We start from the raw sequence: 11,914 nt of genomic DNA, 5'->3' as shown, positions 1-11,914 counted from the left end.
TATCTCGAAGCATGGACTGAATCCGAGAAATTGGGATGCATGGAAATGTGTGCCACTGATGGAGGAACGTGGCATAAGTCTCCAGAAGGCAAGGGACACGTTTTAACACGTTTTTATAACTGAAAACGTGTATTGTTAGAGGACGTGGCTGTAACGCTGTTTCCACGCGTTTTCACTTTGAGGGGCATTTCGGAAACTCTACAGAAGTCCGTTCAAAGTGGAAAAGGTGCCATCTAGAAGCATTTTTCGTCCTGAATCCAACGAATCTAGTTTCATGGTAATCCGAGTTCGTTTGAGGCATGAACTTGGCGGTTTTATCTGATTGCGCAGAATCCTGCGGGAATGGGGGTTTTCCTATCTTATCTAGAATTCATCCTTATCTTGTGCATGGGAAGTTGAGTTCGTGAGGGACTTGTAACTGGAGGTTGCTCCTCTATAAGAGGACCCTCAAAGGGGAGGGATTGGGATCCGGTAGAGCTGGAGAGGCCAAGAGAGCTTATTGTAATCAGTTGAGTGGTTATTCAATAAAGTTCTCTTCCCCAACATTTCTTCTTCTCCTTCGTGGTATTTTCTGGTGTTGTGTTTCGCTGCATTATTGTTGTTAGGCGTGACCTAATTCATAGAGACTAGGTACCCACGCCAGGAAGGCTGATCGGTTATCTTCGATAGACCGAGCCGCACGTTGTTGGGATTCGCTTTGTAATCCCTTCGTTCGTGTCATCTTCTTGTTTTGGAGTAGGACTCCATTTGGACTTCCAATTAGATGAACCAGCAGCTTCATGCTTGGATGATGATCTTCCTCCTCTTTTAAGTTGCCTCTCAACTTTCATAGCCATGTGGACCACATCTTCAATTTCCACATAATGTTGTAGTTCCACAACATTCGCAATCTCACGGTTGAGACCACAAATGAATCTAGCCATTGTTGCCTCTCTATCTTCTTCAACATTGGCACGAATCATGGTTATTTCCATCTCCTTATGGTATTCTTCAATAGATTTTGTTCCCTATTTAAGACTTTGCAACTTCAAATGTAAGTCTCTATAATAGTGTGAAGGAACAAACCTTCTCCTCATGGTAGCTTTCATGTCATCCCAATTATCAATTGGAATCTCTCGGTTTCTTTTTCGACTTAGAACCAATTGGTCCCACCAAACAATTGCATAGTCAGTAAAAGAAACAGCTGCAAGCTTAACTTTCTTTTCCTCCGAATAGTTATGACAATCGAAAACAAGTTCCACTTTTCTTTCCCATTCAATGTAAGCATCAGGATCATTTTTACCTTGAAAAGGTGGGAGAGAAAGTTTAATCGAACCTGTGTTGCGATCGACAAGATCTCTATTTTGATGCATGTGCTGGCGATGTCGTCTTGGTCTATGATCTCTTTGTCTTCGTATGGAAGCTAGGGAGGTTTCATCATCAAATTCTTCATTTTCACCTTCATAAGTATCAACATGATCAGCTGGAGGAATGGAGGGACATCTGTTTTGCCTTCTCCCTCGTGGCATAGTGCCTTGCTGTATTTGATTCACTTGTTGGTCATTATGATCTAATCGTTCTCGGATTTCTTCAAGTTGGGCATTCATCCGCTGGAATTGTTGTTGCAGAGCTTGAATGTTCAATTTGGTGTCTATTGGTGCTTCCTCACTTCCGCCTTGAGACATGTTGTAAAAATGGAAAGAACCTCACCACTCCCTCACGTGTTTCACTCAAATATATTTCACTCAATCACTCGTCTTTGCACACAATGATTTGGCTTTTTCCCTCTGATGATCTCACACACTCTTGCCTTTTACCACTCAATTTTCTCTTAAAAGTTCTTGAGAAAACTAAGGTAAATTTCAAAGCAAAGCAAATGAAAAACCAACACACTTAAAAATACAGATTTTTGAGGGGAGTCAATATGGAAGCAACAAGTGTGAAGAGTTTAGGAACATAAATGATGGGAAGAAATGGATATGAAAAGAAAAGCAAAGAATATGAAAAGAAAGCAAATGGACATGAAAAGTTGAATGATGGATATATAGAGATGAAATATGAGAAATAGATGATAATAAAAGGCAAACTTCTCCTTCTTCTTTTTTCTTTCAAAACATTTAACCTTCTAACTCCTTTTGATCTCCCTTTTTTTTGTCTTTTTTTTTCTTTTCTTCTTTTTTTTTTTTTTACAACTTCAGTCTCCTCTTTTTATGTTTTCCTTTCAATAATAGAACCAACAGCAATATCAACAAAGATGAAGCACGAAAAGAAATGGTAGAGAATAGAAATGAAATGGTTATGGATGAAATGATATCAAACGATGCAAAAGGATGAAAAAAATATAAATGAGAGAATATAAAAGCAAATAAGGGATAGGTAACCTGATTGGAAACCTTGGCTCTGATACCAAATGATGCAAACCTCAACGAACCTGCCGTGAGACCCAACAACAAAAGTTTGGAAAATCAATTCCCAGATCGTCCAAAAAGGTTAAAAGGAAAGGAATATAGACTCCGTTGCTATAAAGAGCAAGAAACCTATATTATCAAAGGATTAGGAATATTGACCCCGTGACTATAGAGAGTCAGAAACCAATATTATCAAGGGTTGGAGGTTCAAGTGGTTGTACTTGAAACTACCGTAAGTTCTACACAAGAACAATAGAGAGAAAATTCTCACAAAAAGATTATATTTCGGAATTGCTTGATTACAAGTGAAAACACCAAGTATTTATAGGCAAAACAAGCCTTGGGTGCATTGAACCAACTAGAAAAAACATTAAATGAAAGTTGGTGAAGATGAAAGGAATACTACTTAAAGTCTTGGCAGCAATTAATTAACCTTGGGAAGTTGCAGCAAAACTCCCAACCATTTTGACTAGGTTCATCCTTCATTTGCAAGCCTCAAAAATGTCCTTCAGCCTTCCAAAAGCCTATGATAAATGCACCATAAAGAGGAGTCCGAATTTGAAAGGATTAGACTCTTCTTTTCCATGTTTAAATAATTAATTGCGCTGGATATTGTCGAAATGGACTTGCCACATATTAACCATCTTCAAGTCCAAATCTTCATGTGGACTAGAACCTTCTCCTTGGGCTTGAGTTAATAAAGTTTGGACAGCTTCTTGAAGTTTCTTGGCCCGAGCTCTTGTGATTGGCCCAATTGGAATCTCCACATCATCTTGGGCATCTTCTTTGTCCTTGTCAAAGTCCTTGAGCTGGATCATATCACCTAGGGAAACGTGTGCAAGATGTAGGAGGAATACCCAAGAGCATGGGGCCGTGGGCACGTGCTCCAAAGCATGTATTGTTGAGAATACATGCTGGTTCATCATTAGGAGGGAAGCTGCTGCAACGAGACTGATTCAGTGTTGTGGGCTTATCTCGAAGCATGGACTGAATCCGAGAAATTGGGGTGCATGGAAATGTGTGCCACTGATGGAAGAACATGGCATAAGTCTCCAGAAGGCAAGGGACACGTTTTAACACGTTTCTATAACTAAAAACGTGTATGGTTAGAAGACATGGCTGTAACGCTGTTTCCACGCGCTTTCACTTTGAGGGACATTTCGGAAACTTTATAGAAGTCCGTTCAAAGTGGAAAAGGTGCCATCTAGAAGGGTTTTTCGTTCCAAATCCAACGAATCCAGTTTCATGGTAATCCGAGTTCGTTTGAGCACGAACTTGGCTGTTTTATCTGATTGCGCAGAATCCTGCGGGAATCGGGGTTTTCCTATCTTATCTAAAATTCATCCTTATCTTGTGTATGGGAAGTTGAGTTCGTGAGGGACTTGTAACTGGAGGTTGCTCCTCTATAAGAGGACCCTCAAAGGGGAGGGATTGGTATCCGGTAGAGCTGGAGAGGCCAGGAGAGCTTATTGTAATCATTTGAGTGGTTATTCAATAAAGTTCTCTTCCCCTATATTTCTCCTTCTCCTTCGTAGTATTTTTTGGTGTTGTGCTTCGTTGCATTATTGTTGTTAGGCATGACCTAACTGGACTAGGTACCCATGCCAGGAAGGCTGATCGGTTATCTTCGGTAGACCGAGCTGCACGTTGTTGGGATTCGCTTTAAAATCCTTTCGTACGTGACATTATGGAGAGTTTTTCTCCAACGATTGTTTGCTTTGTTTGGACCATCCCTCTATTGTTGCTTTTGGCCTTTATATGGGTCTATGCCGGTATATTCTTTGTTAATGCAGTGAATAAAAAGATCCCATCTCTCTTCTCCCATGGATGTAGGCTTTCGAGCCGAACCACATAAAATTGTTTGTTCTCTATTCCATTCTTTGTTTCATCACCCTCATTTCAAATTTCCCTGATAAGAATCCAAGTTAACTTCCCATTAGCCAAATGCAATGTATATAATGTTTCTTTCCACTTATTCTCTCATTTGGTCTTCTAGAGCTTCTAGCTATTGAACCGTATTCAAAATAGAATCAACATCCTAATACTACCGATGGTGGTGGAGACAAGCTCGAATTCAGTGACAAAGGTAGAGAGAAGCACAAATGACTTGCCATTTAGAAACTCTAAAGCGCTGAGGCGAGAAAGGAAAAAGCACAATAATATTCCATTATAACTAATGCAAAGGAAGAAGTTTTTGAAATAAGAGAGGTCTCATTTGCAAATATATAAAAGAAGGGCCTTTATATATAACTAATTAGTAAAAGGAGTTATATGCAAAAATCTCAAAAAAAAATATTAAATGAAGGCGCCGTATCGGTATAGAACTCTGTACCAGTGCCACACTAGCAATGTGGCAGTATAGTATGGTATGGGATCTTTTCGTCATATCAAACATTGGTGCACCACCAATACCACGTATGGTACGGCATGCTCTATACCATTCAATTCGAGCAGGTGCAATGAATCATGCTTTAAATCAACTTAATGTAAAAGAAGCATCAAATCATTAAACTGTTAATTGAAGATAAAGCTATAACTTCTGATTTTAAATAAAATGACAAGTTTCCCGCTTAATTTAATTCAAAACTTTTCACTATCAATAACTTGGAGATCTATATTCACATTGACAAATGGTGAGGCCAAGTTTCTCAAATTCTATAAAAAAATAAAATTTAAATCCCAACTTAAACTCATTTTGATGGGTTAGACTTTCAATAAATTACCAAGCAATCTATAATTATCAATTTTCACAAAAAATATCAAAAAATGAACAGTCAAAGGTCACTTCCATTCAGAAAAGCTTTGTTGTTATGCACTTTGTTTAGCATTTTGATTTTCTTAATTCTGAGGATCTAATTCAAGATAAATGTGCTATGACAGTGAATGGGACGTGAACTATGTCTTTATCAAAATCCTTACATGTGAGAAACTAAAGATATATAAATGTTCCTAAATTAGAATTTATTGGGGCTTGTAGGTATGTACTAAATGTGGATGGGGAATAACAAGTAATTTTTCAGATGTATGGCATCATGAGCCTGCTACAAAAAAAAAAAATATGGTCATACCTCATGACTGAGAAGATGAATTTGATATTTTGAAAGAATTTGAATTTATAAACGAAATTTATATTTCAGAAAAGATTTGATTCTCGTGTTAAGATACTTTGATAATGCTATATATCTAGATCTAGAATTTTAATTAATGCATTTAATGTGCTTATTTCCTATAAATTAATATTTATTTTATTTTCTAATTTATTTAGTTATGTTCATTGCTTAGTAGATTGTCTAGCTCATTATACAATTTGTTACTATTTTTACAGATGTGGAGAAATAGCCTGACTCACGGTTTCATTATGGGAGGGTAACTAGAGACAAAATTTTGGCATATTTATGTCACGGCACCTCGAATCAGGGCTGGACCGGACACGGATCAAGGTATAAACCAGATCGGGTCGCTGGATGGGTTCGAGGTCTGACCGTGCTTTCTAGAGATTTGGACAACTTGGAGACCAAATCTGGGTCCTCTAGGATCACCTAGGGAAACATGTGCGAGATCTAGGAGGAATACCCAAGAGCATGGGGCCGGAGGCACGTGCTCCAAGGCGTGTATTGGCAAGAATACATGCTAGTTCATCATTAGGAGGAAAGCTGCTGCAACGAGTCTGATTCAGTGTTGAGGGCTTATCTCGAAGCATGAGCTGAATCCGGAAAATTGGGATGCATAGATATGTGTGCCACTGATGGAGGTACGTGGCATAAGTCTCCAGAAGGCAAGGGACATGTTTTTAACACGTTTTCTAACTGAAAGATAGAATCTTTCAGTTAGAAAACGTAGCTGTAACACTATTTCCATACGTTCTCACGTTGAGGGGCATTTTGGGAACTTTACAGAAGTCCGTTCAGAGTGAGAAAGGCGCCATCTGGAAGGATTTTTCATTCTGAATCCAACGAATCCAGTTTCGTTGTAATCCGAGTTTGGTTGGGGCACGAACTTGGCTATTTCAGCTGATTGCGCAGAATCCTATGGGAATCGGGGTTTTCCTATCTTATCTGGAATTCATCCCTATCTTGTACATGGGAAGTTGAGTTCTGAGGGATTTGTAATTGGAGGTTGCTCCTCTATAAGAGGACCCTCAAAGGGAAGGGATTGGTATTGGGTAGAGCTCGAGAGACCAGGAGAGCTTATTGTAATCAGTTAAGTGGTTATTCAATAAAGTTCTCTTCCCCTGTATTTCTCTTTCTCCTTCGTGGTATTTTCTGGTGTTGTGCTTCGCTGCATTATTGTTGTTAGGCGTGACCTAAGTCATAGAGACTAGGTTCCCACCCTAGGAAGGCTGATCGGTTATCTTCGGTAGACCGAGCCGCACGTTGTTGGGATCCGCTCTGAGATTCCTTCGTACATGACACTTGGTATCAGAGCCATACTAGAAACGATGGAGACGACCTTTACGGTAACTTCCATGGTGGGAATGGCGGATGCATCATCCTCGACCGTGGATCCCAATCCAGCCTCAGGAGGAGGTACGGCGTTGGGTGGAGCACATCTAGTTGATGATTCTATGTATGGGTTATGCATTGCATCTCCGGTTATCTCCGCCGACAATCGATTACGGAGGTGCGAGGCCCAAATAGCTGAGGTTGAAGGACGGATGGAGGACCTTGAGGGTAGGGGCGCAACCCTCCGAGGTGAGATCGCCGCTCAGCTGAACCAAATTTCCTTCGATATGGAGCGGCGCTATAAGGAAGTGCTACGGCATAACGAGGGGTTGGAGATCATGGTGAAGGCTCTCCAAGATTAGGTGGTTGATCTTTTAAAGGAGAGTACCACCACAGGCGCATCCTCTTCTCCATGACAATGGAGGTCACAAGAGAGGCTACGCGCCCCCTGCACAAGCTTGATGTTCCCAAGCCATAGGAGTTCTGCGGACGACACTCCACGAAGGAGGTGGATAACTTTCTTTTCGCCGTGGAACAATACCTACAGGTTACCGGCGTGAGGGAGGAAGCCATGAAGCTGAGCACGGCGGCCATGTTCTTGAGGGATGTGGCGATGCTTTGGTGGCGACGTCGGGCTAACGATGTGAAGTGAGGGGCTGCTCCAATCACCACTTGGTCATAGTTCCAAACTAAACTTCGAAAGCAATTCTTCCCCGCGTTTGCTAAGGATGAAGCTCGAGCACGACTACGGCGACTCACGCAAAAGGGTGATGTATGTAAGTATGTGCGAGAGTTCAGCGAATTGTTGTTGGAGGTACCAGACTTCAGCAACGAAGACTCTCTCTTCACCTTTCTTGATGGGCTCAAACCGTGGGCCAAGATGGAACTGCAGCGAAGAGGAGTCCAAAGTTTGAATGAGGCAATAGCTCAAGCGGAGGCTCTCATCGAGTTCAAGACTCAACCTACAGCTCCCAAAGCCCAAGCATCGAAACAGGGCAAAGGTGGGGGAGCGAAATCAGGTCACAAGGGAGGTGCAAAAGGCTCGAATCCGGGCTCCTCGAGTGGAGGGGCTTTCCAAGCAAAGGGCAAAGGGGTGGTGCAAGGTGCCAACACTATCTCATGCTATATTTACAATGGACCGCACAAGGTGAAGGACTGTCCATTGAGGGGCAAGATAGCATCTATGGCGGTGGAGGAGAAGCAAGAGACCGATCAAAGGATGGGCTCACTCAATCTCAACGCCCTGAAGGCCAAGGGGCCACGAGGCCTACTCTATGCACCTATCAGCATTGGTGGTCATATCTTCCAAGCACTCATTGATACGAATGCCACTAATTTCTTCGTGAGCTTAGCTACAGCAAAGAGGCTCAATCTGAAGATTGAACCTGAGGTAGCTACAAGCGAAATGTCGAAGGATGTTGAGATCCAATTCGGCGCATGGACCGGACGGGTGACAGCGGTGGTTGCCCCGATCGACGACTACGAGGTGGTCACAGTATGTCTTTGCTTACCCAGCTACAAGCCATGGTAAAGCCGGATTCAGATGTGGTGGTGGTCCTGAATCCGAGTGGAGCTTGCGTAGTTCCAAGGAAGTGAGTTAAAGGAACTCTGCAGCGAAACCTATCGGTGATGCAACTTGCTAAGGGGTTGAGAAGAGGACTTCCAACATATATTGTGTCCCTTCAGGAGGAAGAACCACTGAAAGGAGAGGCGATTCCAACGCCCATCGAGGGTGTTCTCACTAAATTTGGGGATGTGATGCTCCCCGAGTTACCCAAGCAATTACCGCGAAAAAGAGAAATCGATCATTGGATTGATTTGGTGCATGGAGCACGTCCACCAGCTCAAGCACCATATAGGATGGCCCCACCTGAACTCCAGGAGATGAGGAGGCAACTAACGGAGTTGGTGGACAGCGGGTTCATTCGACCTTCGAAGAGTCCGTATGGAGCACCGGTACTTTTTCAGAAGAAGCACGATGGTTCGTTGAGACTTTGCATCAACTACAGGGCCCTCAACAAGCTCACAGTGAAGAACAAGTACCCCATTCCATAGATTGATGATTTATTCGATCAACTTGGCAAGACACGATGGATTTCCAAGTTGGATCTTCGCAGCGGGTACTATCAGGTTCGCGTGGCGGAGGAGGACATTGAGAAAACTGCATGTGTGACAAGGTACGGGAGCTTCGAGTACCTTGTCATGCCTTTTGGCCTCACCAACACGCCAGCAACTTTCTGTGCTTTGATGCAGCGTGTACTCCACGAATTCATCGATAAATTCGTGGTAGTATACTTGGATGACATTATTGTGTACAGCCGAACGTTGGATGAGCATGTGGCACACCTGAGGCAAGTCTTCTCCACCTTACGGCAGCACCAACTCTTTGTGAAGAGGGAGAAGTGTATATTTGCGCAGCGGAGAGTGCCGTTTCTCGGGCACATCATCGAAGATGGAAGGCTCATGATGGATCCCTTGAAAATTTTAGCCATAGCCGAGTGGGAGGTACCTACACGTGTTACACATTTACGCTCTTTTCTTGGCTTGGCAAATTACTATAGGAGGTTCATCACCGGATATTCGAAGTTATGCACCCCACTGACGGATTTGTTAAAGAAGGATCGACCATGGCGGTGGTCAAACCAATGTCAGGAGGTGTTTGATCGTCTCAAGCAGGCGGTCACAGAGGAACCGGTCCTCGTGCTACCGGACTTTTTCATTTCTTTTGGAGTCTACACCGACGCATCGGATTTTGCCATTGGAGGGATGCTCATGCAGGAAGGGCACCCAGAGGTCTATGAGAGTCAGAAATTGAACGACACCGAGCACAGGTATACAGTTCATGAAAAGGAGATAACAGCGATTGTGCACTGTCTTTGAACCTGGCGTCATTACCTCCTCAGGTCTAAGTTTGTGGTGCGCACGGATAACATGGCCACAAGCTATTTTCAGACCCAGCCAAAGCTCACCCCCAAGTAGGCGAGATGGCAGCAATTTCTTGCTGAATTCGATTTTGACATCAAGTACAAACCGAGCCGAACTAATTCGATCCCTGATGCCTTAAGTAGGAAGGCACAGTTGGTTGCGGTTTCTTCCTTTTCTGGACTAGCAAGTAACCTAATGGAGAGGGTCAAGACCGATATGGAGAAGGATCCATGGGCCACTTCTATGGGTGAACTCATCAAAGACGGCAAGGCGCGCCGTTTCTGGACCGAAGGAGGGCTGATTTTGACACAAGGGCGACGTGTCTATGTGCCTTCAGGTGGAGGGCTGAGACGCGAGGTGTTGCGAGAACACCATGATTCTATGTGGGCGAGACATCAGGGGGTGCATCGGACCCAAGCTTTCATAGAACATAACTACTATTGGCCAAAGATGCAGGATGACATCGAGGAGTATGTTCACACTTGTCTGCTATGCCAACAAGACAAGGTCGAACATCAACGGCCTACAGGGTTGTTCGAACCATTACCTATACCAAAGCGTCCGTGGAAGAGTGTCTCCATGGACTTCATCATCGGACTACCTCCGGTGGATGGGAACAGCTCTATCATGGTCGTGGTGGATCGCTTCTCGAAGTATGGAGTCTTCATTCCAGCACCTACTACTTGCTATGCGGAGGACGTGGCGCGGTTGTTCTTCACATATGTGGTGAAATATTGGGGGATACCGCGGAGCATCATTTCTGATCGTGATGCTCGCTTCACGGGGAGGTTTTGGACGGAGTTATTTCGGATACTCGGAATGGAGCTGAAGATGTCCACGGCCTTCCACCCTCAGACTGATGGCCAAACAGAGCAAACCAATGCATTATTGGAGATGTATTTGAGGCACTATGTGAGTGCCAACCAGTGGGATTGGGTGCGACTCTTGGACCGAGCCCAATTCAACTACAACTTACAGTGATCAGAGTTGAAGGGTAAATCACCGTTTGAGGTGATTACAGGGCTGCAACCAGACACTCCGGAAAGTATCGCAGCGGACTACATGGGACGTAGTCCAACCGCCTACAGGTTCGTGAGGGATCTGAAGGAGAATACAGATTTTGTTCAGGTCTCCTTGTTGAAGGTGACCAAACGGATGAAGAAATGGGCTGACATAAAGCGGCGGGCAGCTGAATTTCAGGTTGGTGATCGGGTATTGGTGAAGCTTTACCATCACGTGAAATTGAAGTCGGGCTACCACAAAGCACTCGTGAGGAGGTATGAAGGTCCCTTCATCATCACACATCGAATTGGAGAGACAGCGTACCGATTATCCTGCCTTCCAAGCTGAAAGTGCACCCGATGTTCCATATGTCCCCGTTGAAACCGTTCAAAGAAGACACAACTGACCCTTCTCAGGCTCAAAGCGGGCGAGCTCCAGTGGCCGTACGAGTTTATCATTACACCAAGAAGGTTTCTGAAATCAAGGCGGACAGGAAAAAGGGTAACCGTGTGCAATATACACTACATGAAAAGTCGGTTTTACCGATGCATTTTTGCCGACGATTTTTATAAGCGTCGGCAATTTTCGGTCTAGCGTCAAAAATTGCCGACACTTGTAAAAAGCGTCGGTGTAGTCGCCGGCCTAAGACGACGCTAAAAAGCATCGTCGGAAGCCAACGAGCTTGTGATAATCAGCATCAGGCTAAATCCCAACAAGCCCTCTCCTGATCACCCCCTGTCGGAAGCCACCCTCACCCGGCCACCGCCCTCCTCTCTCTCATCCCTCCTCCCTCAACCCATTCCAGAGATCAAAGAGAAAACGGAATGCAAGCATCTATTTAACCAGTAGTATTACCCACATCTCTCTCGCCCATTCCTCGTCTTCTTTCTCTCTCTCTCCAGAAACATCGGTCACCAGTGCTTCATAGAGATAGAGGTACAGAGAGGAAGGTAGGCGATGGCCAAGACCAAACCCGGCAAGAAGGACCTCGATTCCTACACCATTAAAGGCACCAACAAGGTCGTCAAAGGTACCTTCTCATCATCATCGCCCCCCCTCCCTAACCCCCTCCAGATTCAAGAAGCAGAACGGCGGTGATGATGTCTTCGCCTGCCTCTTCGCCGCCTCCTTGTATCCCGACTCCACCCCCCTCTCCCT

The 11,914-nt window shown here is 44.1% G+C and overlaps 1 pseudogene across 1 annotated transcript; it reads right to left on the bottom strand.

The window, feature by feature from the left end:
* Positions 1 to 274: 274 nt before the first annotated feature.
* LOC148699829 (uncharacterized) lies at positions 275 to 6,362 on the bottom strand (annotated as a pseudogene). The gene has a single exon (XR_016398560.1). The product of XR_016398560.1 is annotated as an uncharacterized LOC148699829 (transcript).
* Between the last annotated feature and the right edge of the window lie 5,552 nt (positions 6,363 to 11,914).

The sequence above is a fragment of the Phoenix dactylifera genome, chromosome 15 (assembly GCF_051530095.1).
Source record: "Phoenix dactylifera cultivar Ajwa chromosome 15, Ajwa_hap1_PhDact_Kaust_v1.1, whole genome shotgun sequence".
Classification (NCBI taxonomy): domain Eukaryota; kingdom Viridiplantae; phylum Streptophyta; class Magnoliopsida; order Arecales; family Arecaceae; genus Phoenix; species Phoenix dactylifera.
Note: the sequence above shows the minus strand (reverse complement) of the source record. Positions and strands in the feature narration are given on the sequence as shown.